The sequence below is a fragment of the Papio anubis genome, chromosome 6, assembly GCF_008728515.1.
Source record: "Papio anubis isolate 15944 chromosome 6, Panubis1.0, whole genome shotgun sequence".
NCBI lineage: Eukaryota > Metazoa > Chordata > Mammalia > Primates > Cercopithecidae > Papio > Papio anubis.
In genome coordinates this window covers 27,449,985-27,466,618 of record NC_044981.1, presented here as the reverse complement: position 1 = coordinate 27,466,618, position 16,634 = coordinate 27,449,985, and the positions used below count along the sequence as shown (strand labels likewise).

General features: G+C 41.9%; 1 non-coding gene and 1 pseudogene across 2 annotated transcripts; one reads left to right on the top strand and one right to left on the bottom strand.

The window, feature by feature from the left end:
* Positions 1-6,997: 6,997 nt before the first annotated feature.
* On the bottom strand, positions 6,998-7,850 carry LOC101014732 (annotated as a pseudogene). Its single transcript, XR_160532.4, has one exon. The product of XR_160532.4 is annotated as a 60S ribosomal protein L8 pseudogene (transcript).
* Positions 7,851-10,485: 2,635 nt separating this feature from the next.
* TRNAV-AAC lies at positions 10,486-10,558 on the top strand. Its single transcript has one exon. It is a non-coding gene; the product is annotated as a tRNA-Val (tRNA).
* Positions 10,559-16,634: the final 6,076 nt, after the last annotated feature.

Genomic DNA, 16,634 nt, shown 5'->3' with positions numbered 1-16,634 from the left:
TTTCCTTTCTTGAGACAGGGTGTCTCTCTGTTGACCGAGCTGAAGTGTAGCTCACTGCAACTTTGAACTCTTGGGTCAAGGAATCCTCCCACCTCAACCTCTTGAGTGGCTGGGACTACAGATGTGTTATTAACATTAACATCTTGCATTAATGTGGTACGTTGGTTGCAATTAATGAATCAATATTAATACAATATCAACCAGGCGCAGTGGCTCATTCCTATAATCCCAGCACGTTGGGAGGCCTAGGTGGGCCGAGTTTGAGACCAGCCTGGCCAACATGGAGGAACCCTGTATCTATTAAAAATACAAAAATTAGCTGGGTGTGGTGGCCGGTGCCTATAATCCCAGCTACTCGGGAGGCTGAGGCAGGAGAATTGCTTCGACCTGGGAGGCAGAGGTTGCAGTGAGCTGAGATCATGCCACTGCACTCCAGCCTGGGCAACAGAGCAAGACTCTGTCTTGAAACTAAAAGACAACAAACAAACAAACAAAATATGCATGTAAAGTTCCTCTATGTCTTTTAATGACTTTATAGCTGATTTCTTTTTGTCACTGAACAATATTTCATTGTATAGATATACCACAGCTTGTTCATATATTCACCTATTGAAGGATAGCTTGGTTGCTTCCAAGTTTTGAAAATTATGAATAAAGTTGTTATAAACACTCATGTGCAGGTTTTTTGTGGACTTAAGTTCTTTAATTCTTTGGGTAAGTATTAAGGAGTGCAATTGCTGAATTTTATGGTAAAAGTATATTTAACTTTTTAAGAAACTGCCAAATTGTCTTTCAAAGAGGTGGTACCATTTTGCATTTCCACCAGCAATGAATGAGAGCTGGTGTCGCTCCACATCCTCACCAGCATTTGGTGTTGTCAGTGTTCTGGATTTTGGCCATTTTAATAGGTATATTGTGTTATCTCATTTTTTAAAATTTGAATCTCCCTGAACATATACTGTGGAGCATCTTTTCATATGTATATTAATCACCTATATATCTTCTTTGGTGAGGTGACTGTTAAGGTCTTTGGCCATTTTTTCATGGGATTGTGTTCTTACTGATGAGTTTTAAGAGCTCTTTGTGTATTTTGAATAACAGTACTTTATCTGATATGTCTTTTGCATGTATTTTCTCCCAGTCTGCGGCTTGTATTTTCATTGTCTTGGTGTTATAGTGTTTTTGATCACTAGCAGGTCTTTTTGGTTCGTTCTAAGAATTTCCATCTCTCTGCTTACATTGCCCATGTGTTCTTGTATGCTGTCATCTTATTCTTAGTATCTTAATCAGTTGTTTCAAATTCCTGGTCTGAGAATTCCAACATCCCTGTCATATTTGAGTCTGGTTCTGACACTTGCTCTCTCTCTTTAAACTGTGTATTTTGTCTTTTTTTTTTTTTTTAAATGTCTTGTTATTTTTTTCTTGATAGAAGGACATGCTGTACTGGGTAAAATGAGCTGCTGCAAGCAGGCCTTTAGTAATGTGGTGACAAAGTGTGGAGGGAGAAAAGCATTCTGTAGTCTCACAAGTAGGTCTCAGTCTACTAGTGAGCCTGTGTCTCTGAACTGTGAGCTTTAAACATGCTTTTTAGGTTTTTCCCCACTTTCGGTGGTACTGGATGGCTAGAGTGGGCTGGAATTATTTCCCTTCCCGTAGATCCATCCGGCTCTTGATAAAACCCCAGCAGGTTAGATTGAGATTAAATGGTTTCTCCTGAGGGCAGACCTTGTTAAGAATAACAGAATGGGCCCAGCGCAGTGGCTCACGCCTGTAATACCAGCACTTTGGGAGGCCAGGCAGGTGGATCACCTGAGATCAGGAGTTCAAGACCAGCTTGGCCAACATGGCGGAACCCCGTCTCTACTAAAAATACAAAAATTAGCCGGGCGTGGTGGCAGGTGCCTGTGATCCCAGCTGCTCAGGAGGCTGAGGCAGAAAGAACTGCTTAAAACCCAGGAGGTGGAGGTTGCAGTGAGCTGAGATTGTGCCGCTGCACACCAGCCTGGGTGACAGAGCGAGACTCCGTCTCAAAAAAAAAAAAAGAACAGAATGCTCTGGCCTGTTGCAAACTGGTTCTTGCCCCACCTGCTACCAGAGGGGATTTTTCTCTCTCATTGTGAGAACCTGGTTGAGCTCCTGACATAAAGTTCACAAATTTATAGCTGGAGATTTTTCCTTGAGATTTGTCCACAGAAAGCCTCGAGCAGGTTCTTAATTACAGCTCAGGTGTCCTGCTCCAACACTGATTCACATGGAGGATTTTGCTCTTTGGGTTTCTGGTCTGGTAAGTTGTGGTACTCTGTATTTGCCTTTCTGTCTCTCCAGTTTTGGGGGCAGTGGTTTGCCCTGTGACCTCACACGAAGTATGGAAAACCTTAAGCCATGAGTGTGGATTTTCCTGTTTTTAGTTCCAGCGTGGTTTTGTTGTTGTTTTTCTTTCACTATTTAGTTCCTGTGAACCATCAGGTCTTCTTAAGCTGTAATTTTGAAATTATAATAGGTTAACAAGAAGTTACAAAGAAAGTAGAGAACTCTCCTGTACCCTTAACCCAGTTTCCTACAAAGATTACTTCTTTTTTTTTTTTTTTTTTTTTTTTTTTTTGAGACGGAGTCTCGCTCTGTCGCCCAGGAGGGAGTCCAGTGGCGTGATCTTGGCTCACAGCAACCTCCGCCTCTTGAGTTCAAACGATTCTCCTGCCTCAGGCTCCAGAGTAGCTGGGATTATGGTCACCCACCACCACACGCGGCTAATTTTTGTATTTTTAGTAGAGACAAGGTTTCACCATGTCAGCCTAGCTAGTCTTGAATTCCTGACCTCAGATGATCCACCCATCTCAGCCTCCCAAAGTGCTGGGATTACAGGGGTGAGTCACCCAATGTGCTGGCCCAATGGTTACTTCTTATATAACACAATATCAAACACAGGAATTTGACATTGGGATGACATGTGTGTATGGTTCTAGATAATTTTTATCACGTGTAGATTTGTGTAGCTAACACTGGAAACCAGACACGAAACAATTCCAGCACCACAAAGATCCCACTGTGAATGCCACCCCTTAATTAGTCATACCTACTTACCTCTCCTCTTGACAAAAATTATTTATTTATTTATTTATTTATTTTTGAGATAGAGTCTCGCTCTGTTGCCCAGGCTGGAGTGCAATCTTGGCTCACTGCAACCTCTGCTTCCCCATTCAAGTGATTCTCCTGCCTCTGCCTCTGCCTCCCAAGTAGCTGGGATTACAGGTGTCAGCTGCCAGGCCTGGCTACTTTTTCTATTCTCAGTAGAGATGAAGTTTCACCATGTTGGCTAGGCTGGTCTCAAACTCCTGACTTCAAGTGATCCTCTTGCCTTGGCCTCCCACAGTGCTTGGATTACAGGCGTGAGCCACTGTGCCCAGCCTTGACAAAAATTCTACAATTCTTTTTCATTTTGAGAATGTTATAGATATAGAATCATATAATAGATGACCTTTAAAGATTGGCCTTTTCCACAGCCTAGTTTCCTCAAGATCCATCCAACTCGTGATATCAATAGCTCCTGACTTGTTATTGTTGAGTATTCCATGGTATGGATGGACAACTGTTTATTTAACCATTCATATATTGAAAGACATTTTGATGCTTTCTAGTGTTTTGCTATTACAAATAAAGCTGCTATGAACCATTTTATACAAATTTTTGTGTGGATATAAGTTTTCACATCATTTTTGGTCTATATATTTTGAAACTATGTTATTGAATGCATACACATTTAGAATGTTTATGTTTCTCTTTTATAAAATGTCTCTTCCATCACTATAAAATGCATCTCTTATTGTTATGAAATATCTCTGTGGTAATGCTTCTTATCTTAAATTCTACATTTTAAAAAATATTGGCCGGATGTGGTGGCTCACACTATAATCCCAGCACTTTGGGACGTTGAGGCGGGAGGACCACAGGAGGTCAGGAATTTGAAACCAAGCTGGCCAATATGGTGAAACCCTGTCTCTACTAAAAATACAAAAATTAGCTGGGCATGGTGGTGCACACCTGGAATCCCAGCTACTTTGGAGGCTGAGGCAGGAGAATCGCTTGAACCCGGGAGATGGAAGTTACAGTGAGCTGAGATCACGCAACTGCACTCCAGCCTGAGTGACAGTGTGAGACTCCATCTCAAAAAAATAAATAAATACATACATAAATAAAGTTAATATAGCCATGCCAGGTAAAAAAAAAAAAAAAAAAAAAACAACAACTAAAAATAGAGTTAGCTTTTGTTTTGTATATTTTTAACATTTCTCTTCTAGATCCCTTACTTTATATCCTTATGCATACTTTCCCCCATGGCATTTTTTAAATTGTGGTAAAACATACATAATATAAAATTTGCCATTTTTATTATTTTAAGAGTACATTTTGGTAAAATTAAATACATTCGGTGTGGTGGAACCATCACCATCATCCATCTCCAGAACTTTTTTAGCATCCCAAACTGAAACTCTATAACCATTAAACAAAAACTCCCCATCTGCTCCCCTTCAGCCCTTGGTACCCATTGTCTGTCTCTATAAATTTTGCTTGTGTTTTTACGTATCTAATAGAAGTAGATTATACAATATTTGTCCTGTTTGGCTTTTTTCACTTAGCTTAATGTCCTCAAAGTTCATTCACGTCATGGTATTTATGAGAATTTCATTTTTTCTAAGGCTAAAGTATATCCCATTGCTTGTATATATCGCACATTATTTATCTGTCAGTGGACATTGGGTTAAATATATCTTTTTTGGGGGGAAGAGGATGACAAGGTCTCACACTGTCACCAGGCTGGAGTGCAGTGAGGCTGGAGTGCAGTGGCAGCTAATTTTAAAATTGTATTGTAGAAGTAGTGGTTGCATTTTGCTCAGTCCAGTCTTGAACTCCTTGCCTCAAGGGGTCCTTCAGCCTCAGCCTCCCAAACTGCTGGGTGTGACCCAGCAGATGTGACCCACCATGCCCAGCCCCATCTTTTGACTGTTGTGAATAATGCTGCTGGGAACAACTGGTGTGCAAGTATCTGAGCTTCTGCTTTCTGTTGTTTTTGTGAGATTTGAGTCTCATTCTGTCGCCTGGGCTGGAGGCAGTGGCTGGATCTCAGCTCATACTGTAAGCTCCACTTCTCCCGGGTTTATCACGCATTCTCCTGCCTCAGCCTCCCAAGTAACTGGGACTTACAGGCCTCGGGCCATCTCACTGCTAGTTTTTGTATTTTTTAGTAGAGACGGGTTTCACCATGTTCGGCCAGGGATGGTCTCTGATCTTCTGACCTCGTGGATCCACCTGTCTCGGGCCCTCCCAAAGTGCTGGGATTACAGGCTTGGAGCCACCAAGGGCTCGGCCTTTTTGAGACGGAGTCTCGCTCTGTCACCCAGGCTGGAATGCAGTGACTCGACCTTGGCTCACTGCAAGCTCTGCCTCCCGGGTTCAAGTCATTCTCCTGCCTCAGCCTCCCTAGTAACTGAGACTGCAGGCACCCACCACCATGCCCGACTTGTATTTTTAGTAGAGACAGGGTTTCACTGTGTTAGCCAGGATGGTCTCGATCTCCTGACCTCGTGATCTCCCTGCCTCAGCCTCCTAAAGTGCTGGGATTACAGGCGTGAGCCACCGCGCCCGGCCGAGCTTCTGCTTTCAATTCGTTTAGATAAACACCTAGAAGTGGAATTGCTGGACCATATAGTAATAATATGTTTAATTTTTTTAGAAACTGCCATACTGTTTTCTACAGTGGCTATACTATTTTACATTCCCACCAGCAATGCACCAGAATAATAATTTTCTATATCCTTCCTGGTATTTATTTTGCTTTTTGTTTTCTTTTTCTTTTTTTCTAATAGCCATCCTAAGGGATCTCAGATGCTATCTCACTGTGGTTTTGATTTGCATTTTCCTAATGGTTAGTGAAGTTGAACATTTCTTGATGTGCTTATTGGCTATTTGTGCTTCTATCGTCTTTGGAGAAATGATTCAAGTCCTTTGCCCAATTTGAACTGGGTTGTGTTGTTGTTGTTACTGTTGAGTTGTAGTAGTTCTTTACATATTCTAGATATTAATCCTTTGTCAGACATATGCTGCGCAAATATTTTCTTCCATTCCATGAATTGTCTTTTCACTCTTTTGATTGTGTCCTAATTCAATAAATAATTCAATAAAATCTGACTAAACAGTGCCCTGACTATAAATGTTTTTATTTTATTTTATTTTTATTTTTAAATATTTATTTATTTATTGTTTGAGACAGAGTCTCGCTCTGTCGCCCAGGCTAGAGTGTAGTGGCACAATCTTGGCTCTCTTGAATTTCCACCTCTCAGGTTCAAGTGATTCTCCTGCCTCGGCCTCCCAAGTAGCTGAGACTACAGGCGCAGGACACCATGCCCAGCTAATTTTTGTAATTTTAGTAGAGATGGGGTTTCACCATATTGGTCAGGCTGGTCTCGAATGCCTGACCTCAGGTGATCCACCCGCTTCGGCCTCCCAAAGTGCTGGGATTACAGACGTGAGCCACCATGCCCAGCCTACAAATGTAACTAATTCGATGAAGTCTAATTTATCTATTTTTGTTATTGTTCTCTGTGCTTTTGGTATGATATCCAAGAAATCATTGCCAAATGTCATGAAGATTTTCCCCAAGGTTTTCATCTAAGAATTTTAAAGTTTTAGCACCTATGTTTAGGTCTTTGATCTGTTTTAAGTTAGTTTTTACATGTATTATAAGGTGAACATCCAACTTCATTCTTTTGCATGTAGATATTCAGTTTTCCTAGCACCATTTGTCGAAAAGTCTGTTCTTTCTCCATTAAATGGTCCTGGCACCCTTGTCACAATTCAGTTGCCCATACAAGCCACAGTTTATTTCTGGGCCCTCTATTCCCTTGTGTCTGTATGTCTCTCCTTATGCCAGTACCATACTGTTTTGATTACTGTAGCTTTAAAGTAAATGTTGAGATCAGGAAGTATAAAGCCTCCAATTTTGTTCTTTTTCTTTTTCTTTTTTTTCTTTTTGCATAAAGACAAACTTTATTGAGCCCCTAGCTCTCTTTATTGAGCACTAGCTCTCTTTCTCCTGCACAGTCTTGGTTCCTCGGAGAAGTCCAGTCGGGTGGGCAGCAGTGAGACCCACTTTGCAGCCAGCAGGGGCATCTCTGCGGATGATGGAGGGCTTGCCAATGTGCTGGGGGTTACCACCTTCAAAAGGATGCTCCACAGGGTTCCACTACTCGTGGCCAGCAATTCCTCTTTGCCTTATATTTGTAGTAGGCCCCGCCAGCCTTCAAGATGGGTTTGTCAGTTCGGCCACCTCCAGCCACCACACCAACCACAGCTCTGTTGGCTGAGGAGATAACCTTCTTGGAGCCAGAGGGCAGCTTCACACGGGTCTTCTTGGTCTCAGGGTTGTAGGAGATAACGGTGACATAGTTCCCTGATGCCCGGGCCAGCTTGCCACGGTCTCCAGGTTTCTCCTTCAGGCAGCACACGATTGTACCCTCAGTCATGGGACCCACAGGGAGCATATTGTCAATGTTGAGCTGAGCCGTCTTGCCGCAATACACAAACTGGCCTGTGTGAATGCCCTCGGCGGCAATGAATAGCTCCGTTTGCTTCTTAAACCGGTACGGATCTCGGAAAACCACCTTGGCGAGGGGCGCGCTGCGGCCCGGGTAGTGGATGACGTACTTCAGAGTGCCCTTGATGTAGCCGTGCCGCTCCGCGAAATCTACGGCGTCCAGGCACGCGGAGCCCTAAAGGTGCTTCACTTGCGCGGGGAACACAGACCCGGCGCCCTTCCTCTGCCCTTTGATCACGCGGCCCATGGCGACGGGTCCTGGTCATGAGCGTGGCCGAAAGAGCTGTTCTTCTTTTTCAAGATTAATTTGGCTATTTAGGATCCCTTGAGATTCAATACGAGCTTTAGAATGGATTTGCTTATTTCTGTAAAAAAACATTATTGGGATTTTGATAGAGTTTCTGTTGAATCATAGATATCTCTTAGTGTTAACTAATTGAACATCAATGTCCTTCCTTTCATTGCTGTCTTCTTTCATTCCTTTCAGCTATGTTTTGTAGTCTCCAGCATACAAGTCTTCTTCCTCCTTGATTAATTTTAATCCTAAGTATTTTATTCTTGTTGATCCTATTGTAATTGGAAATGTTTTTCTTTTCTTTTTTGGAGACGGAGTCTCCTTCTATTGCCCAGGATGGAGTGCAGTGGCACAATCTCAGCTCACTGCAGCCTCTGCTTCTCCTGCCTCAGCCTCCCGAGTAGCTGGGACTACAGGCGCGCGCCACCATGCCCGGCTAATTTTTTCGTTTTGTTTGTATTTTTAGTAGAGACGGGGTTTGACCATATTGGCCAAGTTGGTCTCGAACTCCTGACCTCGTGATCCGCCCGTCTCGGCCTCCCAAAGTGCTGGGAGGATTACAGGAGTGAGCCACCGTGCCCGGTGGGGAAATGTTTTCTTAATTGTCTTTTCAGATTGTTCATTAATAGTGTATAGAAATGCAACTGAGTTTTATATCCTTCAATTTTATCGAATTTGTTTACTGGCTGTAACTTTTTTGTGTTTATATATATATAAAACATCGAAGTTTTTTATATATAAAATCATCATCTGTGACAGAAATACTTTTACCTTTTTTTCCAGTTTGGATGCCTTTTATTTCTTTTTCTTGTTTGGTTTTTTTTTTTCCCCCCTCTATCTAGAACTGCCAATACCAGCTAAATACAGTAGTAAAAGTAGGCATTCCTGTCTTGTTCCTGATCTTACAGAAAAAAACTTTCAGTCTTTCATTATTGAGGATAATGTTCATAAAAAGCCTTTATCATATTGAGGGAATTTCCTTCCATGTGTACTTTATTGAATTTTTTTTTCTTATCATGAAAGTGTTTAAAGTTTGTCAAATGCTTTTTTTTGTATTAATTCAAAAGACTTTTTTCTTTCATTCTGTTTATGTATACATTATGTTAATTATTTGTTTTGTATGCTGAATCTTTCCATTTCAGGAATAAATCCTACTTTGCTATGGTGTAAAATCCTTTTAATATATTGTTGAATTCAGTTTGCCAGTATTTTGTTGAGGACTTTAGCACTGATAAAAAAATATTAGCCTGTAGCTTTCTTTTTGTAATCGCTTTGTCTGCCTTTGGTACCAGAGTAATGCTAGCTTAATAAAATGAATTAGGAAGTGTTTCCTACTCTTCAGTTTTGTGGAAAAGTGTGAGAAGGACCGCTTAATTATTTAAATGTTTGATAGAATTCATCAGTAAAGCCAGCTGGTCCAGGGCTTTTTTTCATGGTAGGTTTTTGATTACTGTTTCAATATCCTTACTAGTTATAGGTCTTTTCAGATTTCTAATTCTTTATGATTCAATCTTTGTAGATTGTGTGTTTCTAGGAGTTTGCTCATTTAATCTAGGTCATCCAATTTGCTGGCATACAATTTTCATAGTGTACTCTTATAATTCTTTTTATTTTTGTAAATTTAGTAATAATATCCCCGCTTTCACTTCCAATTTTAATACTTTGAGTCTCTTTTCTTTTCTTTTCTTTTCTTTTCCTTTTTTTTGTTTTTACTTAGTCAATCTAGCTAAATGTCAAGTTTGCTGACAATGTAGACAACTTTTCAAAGAACTTCTGGTTTTATTGAATTGTCTGTATTGTTTTCAGCCTGCCTTTTCTGATGGCCTGTCTTTTATTACAGCCTGCCCTATGGATTTAACACTTTCTAACCAGTCTCTACAACTCAACTGCATAACCCTATTACTTCTTCAATTTATCAGTCTCTCCCTGTGCACCTCTCTCCCAATCTCTCCCTCTCTCTCCCTCTCCCTGCCTCCTTCTCCGCCTCTCTCTCCCACCTTCCCCGCCTCTTACACACGCACACACACACACACATACACACCCCTTGATGAGTACACATAAAATGAACACACCTGGTAAACCAGAGCATTTCCAGTTCCTTTTCAGTTACTACCCACTCTTCCCAGAGGGAAGCACTATTGTGACTTCTGGCTGGACAGCGGAATGTTACCTGCTTTATAATTTAAATCAGTGGAGCCACAGAGTACTGTCCTTTTCTGTCTGGTTTATTTTCGTCAACATCTCCGTGAGATTCATCCACATAGTTGTAGATTGTTCATTATTGTTGCAATAGATTATTTCATGTGAATTAATTCATGCATCTGCTGATGGGCACTTGCGAAGTTTCCAGTAGTTTTTATTATTCTGAATAGTTTACTGGGCATTCTGATAAATATATTTGGTGAATATATGTACCAATTTGTGGTAGGCAAATAACAACGGTCAGGATGTGATATCTTTGATTTTAATAAGTAGAAAGTCTGAAATATATGGAAAAAACTACCAGGAAAAAAAAATCTGAGTAGAACATAGAGATTTTCTAAAGCCAAACCTGGATTGTCTCGCCCTAGGTGCCTCAATTCCAATATCTTCCGGCAGGGTTGTTTCCGTAGTGTAGTGGTTATCACGTTCGCCTAACACGCGAAAGGTCCCTGGTTCGAAACCAGGCGGAAACAAGTGGTCCTCTTTCTTACGTTTTGTTCCTGAGAGTCTCCATTTGAACTAGATAGGACCTTTGTATATGATCAAGCACCTAAATCAAAGGATCTCATATCCTCCTTTTTTTGATTTGAGCCACCTCAGGAACAATTTTGCTCCCTCCTTTGTCCTCAGCCGCGGTGAGGCCCACATCACCCCATCTTGCCGCGCCCCAGCATGTCGCTGTCCCAGCTCCCTCCCCTTATGCTCTGTGTGGCCTGTAGGTTCTAGGGCCCAATGGCGTTAACTCGAGTAGGCACTAGTGGTGCAGGATCCCACCTATACTATGCAGGTGAGATTGGCTTCCTTGAAATTTCCAGAGCCACTTGTGCAGGTTCTTTGCCAAGAGATTTTCCTTAGGGGTTTCTAAAAATAAGCAATGCTTAGGACCCAGGTCCGTTAGAAAAAAATAAAAAAAGAAACAGGGCCACGCTTTGAGCCAAGTGAATAACTGATATTCTATTGACTTCCCTTTACCCCTAAGTGAAGAGAGAATTTTTCATAAAATAGGTAAGAGGCAATTTCATGTGGACACTTAGAAACTGTCAAGTGTTTAAAAAAAAAAAAAAATTATATACTGGCCTGGCCTCTATGAGTACTCAACGCCAGATGTTGGCATTATGGGTAAGATGCGCCAATCAACTGAACTCATCAGTAACAAAAGAAACTGATTTCTTTTTTAAACTTAAGAGTGTGCTAGGCTGGGCGCGGTGGCTCAGGCCTGTAATCCCATCACTCTGGGAGGCCGAGGCGGGCGGATTACTTGAGGTCCGGAGTTCAAGACCAGCTTGGTCAACATGGCAAACCCCTATCTCTATAAAATTACAGAAATTAGCTGGGTGTGATGGCACACACCTGTAGTCCCAGCTACTTGGGAGGCTGAGGTGTGAGAATTACTTGAACCTGGGAGGAGGAGGTTACAGTGAGCCAAGATTGTGCCACTGCACTCCAGCCTGGGCAACAGAGTGAGACTCTGCCTAAAAAAAAAAAGTGTGCTAAACCAGCATTGTCAGTTTAAATTTCACTGTAATAAAGCAGACAATTCCTTAACTTCTAATATCCACCTTCCGTAATCTACCTGTAGTGCCTCACTGAGTTTTTTAATAAACTCTCCAACCAAATGGTTATAAATTACTTGTTTTAACAACAAAACCAAAGAGCAACAACAACAACAAAAAAGCTTGATATAGGGAAAAAGAGAAGGACCACATTCATGTAACTTTAATTACAGTATATTGTTATAATTGTTATACTTTATTATTAGTTGCTGTTATTTACCCTGGCTATTTTATCAGTTAAACCATTATAGGTATGTGTTGTAAACCCAAAATATCTGAGACAGATCTCAACCAATTTAGAGAGTTTATTTTGCTAAGGTTAAGGATACACCTGTTACACAGGCTCAGGAGGTCCTGACAACCTGTGCCCAAGGTGGTCAGCGTACAGCTTGCTTTTATACATTTTAAGGAGACATGAAACATCAATCACTATGTGTAAGATGTACATTGGTTTGATCCAGTAGGACTGGACAACTCAAAGTGGTGGTGGGGTCTTCCAGGTCATAGGTAGAAAAGACACAAAAGACAAAGGTTGCATTCCTTTGAGTCCTTGATCAACCTTTCACTGAATACACAATTTAGTTTGGCTCAGTGAATCTGCATTTTTACATAAACAATAGGGCGGAGGAAACAATCAGATATGCATTTGTCTCAGGTGAGCAGAGGGATGACAGTTTGGTTTTTTGTTTTGTTTTGTTTTGTTTTGTTTGAGACAGAGTCTCACTCTGTCACCCAGGCTAAAGTGCAGTGGTGCGATCTTGGCTCACTGCAACAACCTCCTCACTGCAACAACCTCCGCCTCCTGGGTTCAAGCGATTCTCCTGTCTCAGCCTCTCCAATAGCTGGGATTACAGGCGCATGCCACTACACCTGGCTAATTTTTGTATTTTTATTAGAGACAGGGTTTTGCCATGTTGGCCAGGCTGGTCTCCTGACCTCAGGTGATCTGCCCACCTTGGCCTCCCAAAGTGCTGAGATTAGAGGCGTGAATGACCCACCGCACCTGGCCAGAGGGATGACTTTCAGTCCCACACCTGTGAAGGTAAGCTATCAGTTTACATTGCCAGGGTGAAATTCAACAGAATTGTTTTAGGATAAATACCTTAAGGCCTTCAGGGAATTTCCTTGTGGGCAAATTGTGAGGGAGGTATGTAGCTCTTTTATCTTTTTAACTATCTTGTTTAGGAATAAAATGAGAGGCAGGTTTGCCTGTAGTTCCCAGCTTGACTTTTCTGTTGACTTAGTGATTTTAGGGTTCTAAGATTTATTTTCCTTTCACAGTGTGTATAGAAGAAAAAACAGTTATGTATAGGGTTTAGGACTATCAGCAGTCTCAAGCATCCACTAGGGGTCTTGGAATATATCCCCCATGAATAAAAGGACTATTGTATCTGAAACTGTACCAAACTAAGAAGAAAGGTATGAGTCTGCACTAATGGGACATCCACAGTTGGGGCCCAGGTTTTTTCTAGGAACAGAAATACAGAGAAATTCACTGATCTTCCTCACATGCAGAAGAATCTGTTATAAGATTCTATGAAACAGGTTTTCCTACTTTACTCTGAAACTCTACATTGCTCTGAAATGACCAAATCATGAAATACTGAGATTGTTAAAAAAAGTTTTCCAGGTCACTAAATGTAACTGCCCAACGGGTTCATCTTGCCTGCTGCCTAGACAGAGCCAATTTATCAAGACAGGGAAATTGCAATGGAGAAAGAGTAATTCACGCAGAGCCAGCTGCGTGGGAGACCAGGGTTTTATTATTACTTAAATCAGTCTCCCTGAGCATTGGAGCACTGGGGGATGGTAATTTTAAAAGATAATTTAGCAGCAGGCACGGTGGCTCATACTTGTAATCCCAGGACTTTGGGAGGCCGAGGTGGGCAGATTACTTGAGGTCAGGAGTTCAAGACCAGCCTGGCCAACATGGTGAAATCCCACTTCTACTGAAAATACAAAAACTAGCTGGCCATAGCGGCGGAAGGGGAGCCTGTAATCCCAGCTACTCGGGAGGCTGAGGCAGGACAATCACTTGAACCCGGGAGGTGGAGGTTTCAGTGTGCCGAGATTGTGCCATTGCACTCCAGCCTGGGCAACAATAGCGACAGTTGGTCTCAAACAAACAAAAATAAATTAATTAATTAAAAGATAATTTAGGGGGTAAGGGCCATGGGAAGTAGGGAGTGCTGATTAGTCAGATTGGAGATGGAATCATAGCAGGTGTGGAAGTGAGGTTTTCTTGCTGTCTTCTATTCCTGGGTGGGATTGCAGAACTGGGTGGTGGTAGCTGATCCATCGAATGTAGGGTCTGCAAAACATCTCAAGCACCCATCTTAGGTTTTACAGTAGTGATGTTATCCTCAGGAGCAATATGGGGAGCTTCAGATTCTTGCAGCCAGAGGATGCATGACGGACCCCTAAACCATAATTTGTAATCTGGTAGCTAATTTGTTAGTCCTACCCAGGCAATAAGGGATTTTCTTTTGGGAAAAAGCTGTTATGGTCATTGTTCTAAACTATAAACTATAAACTAAGTTCCTCCCAAAGTTAGTTCAGCCTACGTCCAGGAATGAACAAGGACAGCTTGGAGGTTAGAAGAAAGATGGTTAGGTCAGATCTTTTTCACTGTCTCAGCTATAATTTTGCAGTGGTTGTTTCATAAAGACAAAAAACAAGTTTAAAGTTTATTAATAGCAAAGAAGTCAGTCAACTTTAAAAGTTTCCTCTGCTCGGCCGGGCATGGTGTCTCACGCCTGTAACCCCAGCACTTTGGGAGGCCGAGGCAGGTGGATGGCCTGAGGTCAGGAGTTCGAGACCAGTCTGACCAATATGGCGAAACTCTGCCTCTACTAAAAAAATTCCACGAAAATTAGCTGGGCGTGGTGGCGTGTCCCAGCTACTCAGTAGGCTGAGACAGGAGAAGCTTGAACCTGGGAGAATTGCTTGAACCTGGGAGGCGGAGGTTTCAGTGAGCCAAGATTGTACCACTGCACTGCAGCCTAGGCGACAGAGCAAGACTCCGTCTCAAAAAAAAAAAAAAAAACACAAATTTCCTCTGCTCAAAATACCTGTCCTTCTTCACCTGGCCTGGCATTTGTGAAGTATTTGGGTCACTGGGGAAACCCCTTCCTGGGTATTGGGTTGTGGAGTTTTGATATTGTTGGTTTTGATAAATGGAAGATACGATGAAAGGAAAAACTTGCCTCAAATATGAAAATGCTCAAAGGAAAAAAATACATTTCACAATACTAAATATGGGACATCCAAGAAAACTCCATTTTAATTTTTAGAGGTGACTCGTGGGTATACGGTAGTTTCCGTAGAAACTGGGCGGAAATATATCCTGTCAGTATTGTTTTTTTCTTCTCTCTCCACTTTAGCTTAGTTAATTCTTCTCTCACTAAACTCGACTCCAGTTGTCAACGCAAACGTCAACACCAAAGGTAAACACTGAACATTGTTGCAAAACTAGTATCGCTGTGGGGCCCTAACTTTGGTCTCTACACTTGCATAGCTTCTGACCTGGGCTGAGGTGCAGGTGGTACAAGTCCCACCTACCTGGTGCACCTGGCCACTCTTCACAATCAGGAAAGAGTGAGGCTCTCAAGGTTTATAAAACGGAACAGAACTCCTTTTGGGGTTTGTTGTTTGTTTGTTTGGGTTTTTGTTTGTTTGTTTTCTTTTTGTTTTTGAGACAGGGTCTCGCTCTGTTGCCCAAGCTGGAGTGCAGTGGCACAATCAGGGCTCACTGCTGCCTGGACTCCCCGGGCTCAAGCAATTCTCCCATCTCAGCCCCCAGAGTAGCTGGGACCACAAGCACATGCCACCATGCCAGGCTAAGTTTTTAATGTTTTGTTGTGGGTGGGGGAAGGGGTGTCTCACTATATTGCCCAAGCTGGTCTCAAACTCAAGAGCTCAAGAGACTCTCCCGCCTCAGTCTCTCAGAGTGTTGGGATTACAGGCGTGAGCCACCACGCCTGGCAGAGTTTCCCTTTGAATCACATCTGTGCACATTTTATTGTGCTTTATATCATTGAGCCATATATATCACTTAAGAGTTATTTGCCAAATATTTGTATTGCAAATATCTTCTTATCACTTGAGTCTGGGAAACACTTTAATGATCTCTTGTGATGAAATTGTTAATTTTGATGGCACATACCTATAATCCCAGCTACTTGGGAAGCTGAGGCAGGAGAACTGTTTGAACCTGGGAGGTAGAGGTTGCAGTGAGCTGAGATCGCACCACACACGGTACTGTAGCCTGGGCGACCCAGCAAGACTCCGTCTCAAAAATAATAATTAGAAGAAGAAATTGTTAATTTTTATGAAGTCCAATTCATTTAACTTTGGTTTAGTTATTTTTGTGTCTCCCTAAGAAATTTTTCTTTCCCCCAAGGTCACATAAATATTCGATTCTTTTTTATCCCCCTCATAACTTTATTTATTTTTCACTTTTAGAATTATGAGCAAAAAACCTGAACAGGCAATTCTAAAATAGAATATGTTAATGGCCAATGAGTACATGAGCATACGCTGTCACAGCAATAAAAAGTTTGCTGATTTCTTTATTTTAACCAGTGGTGACCAGACAAAAGACCTCAATGGCCACTGGTAACATTATTTCCTTTCCAGAAATCTTTTCAAAACTCTTCTGTGAAGGTTGTGTTTTTCTGGGGGAGGGGCGGAAGCATGATTTGAGGTGTGTTGCAGGTGGAGATAAGACAAGGTTTCTGCCTTCAGGATTTTCAGGAATATCTGCCCTTCAGAAGCTGTGCTTAATCTGATTCTGTTGATCTCCCTTTCTTTTTCAGTTTGCGCCATCCCTCCAATCCTGAGACTTAGTTCATAGCTGCATTTGATCTACATCTCTTCGGCTCCAGACGGTTTTACTAGGGGTCAAATGTGGGCTGCATCTCTCTGGGACAAAGGGAGACCTACTAGAGTCAGATTACCCTCTCCAGCCAAAAGAGCCTACAAGTTAGGTGCTTGA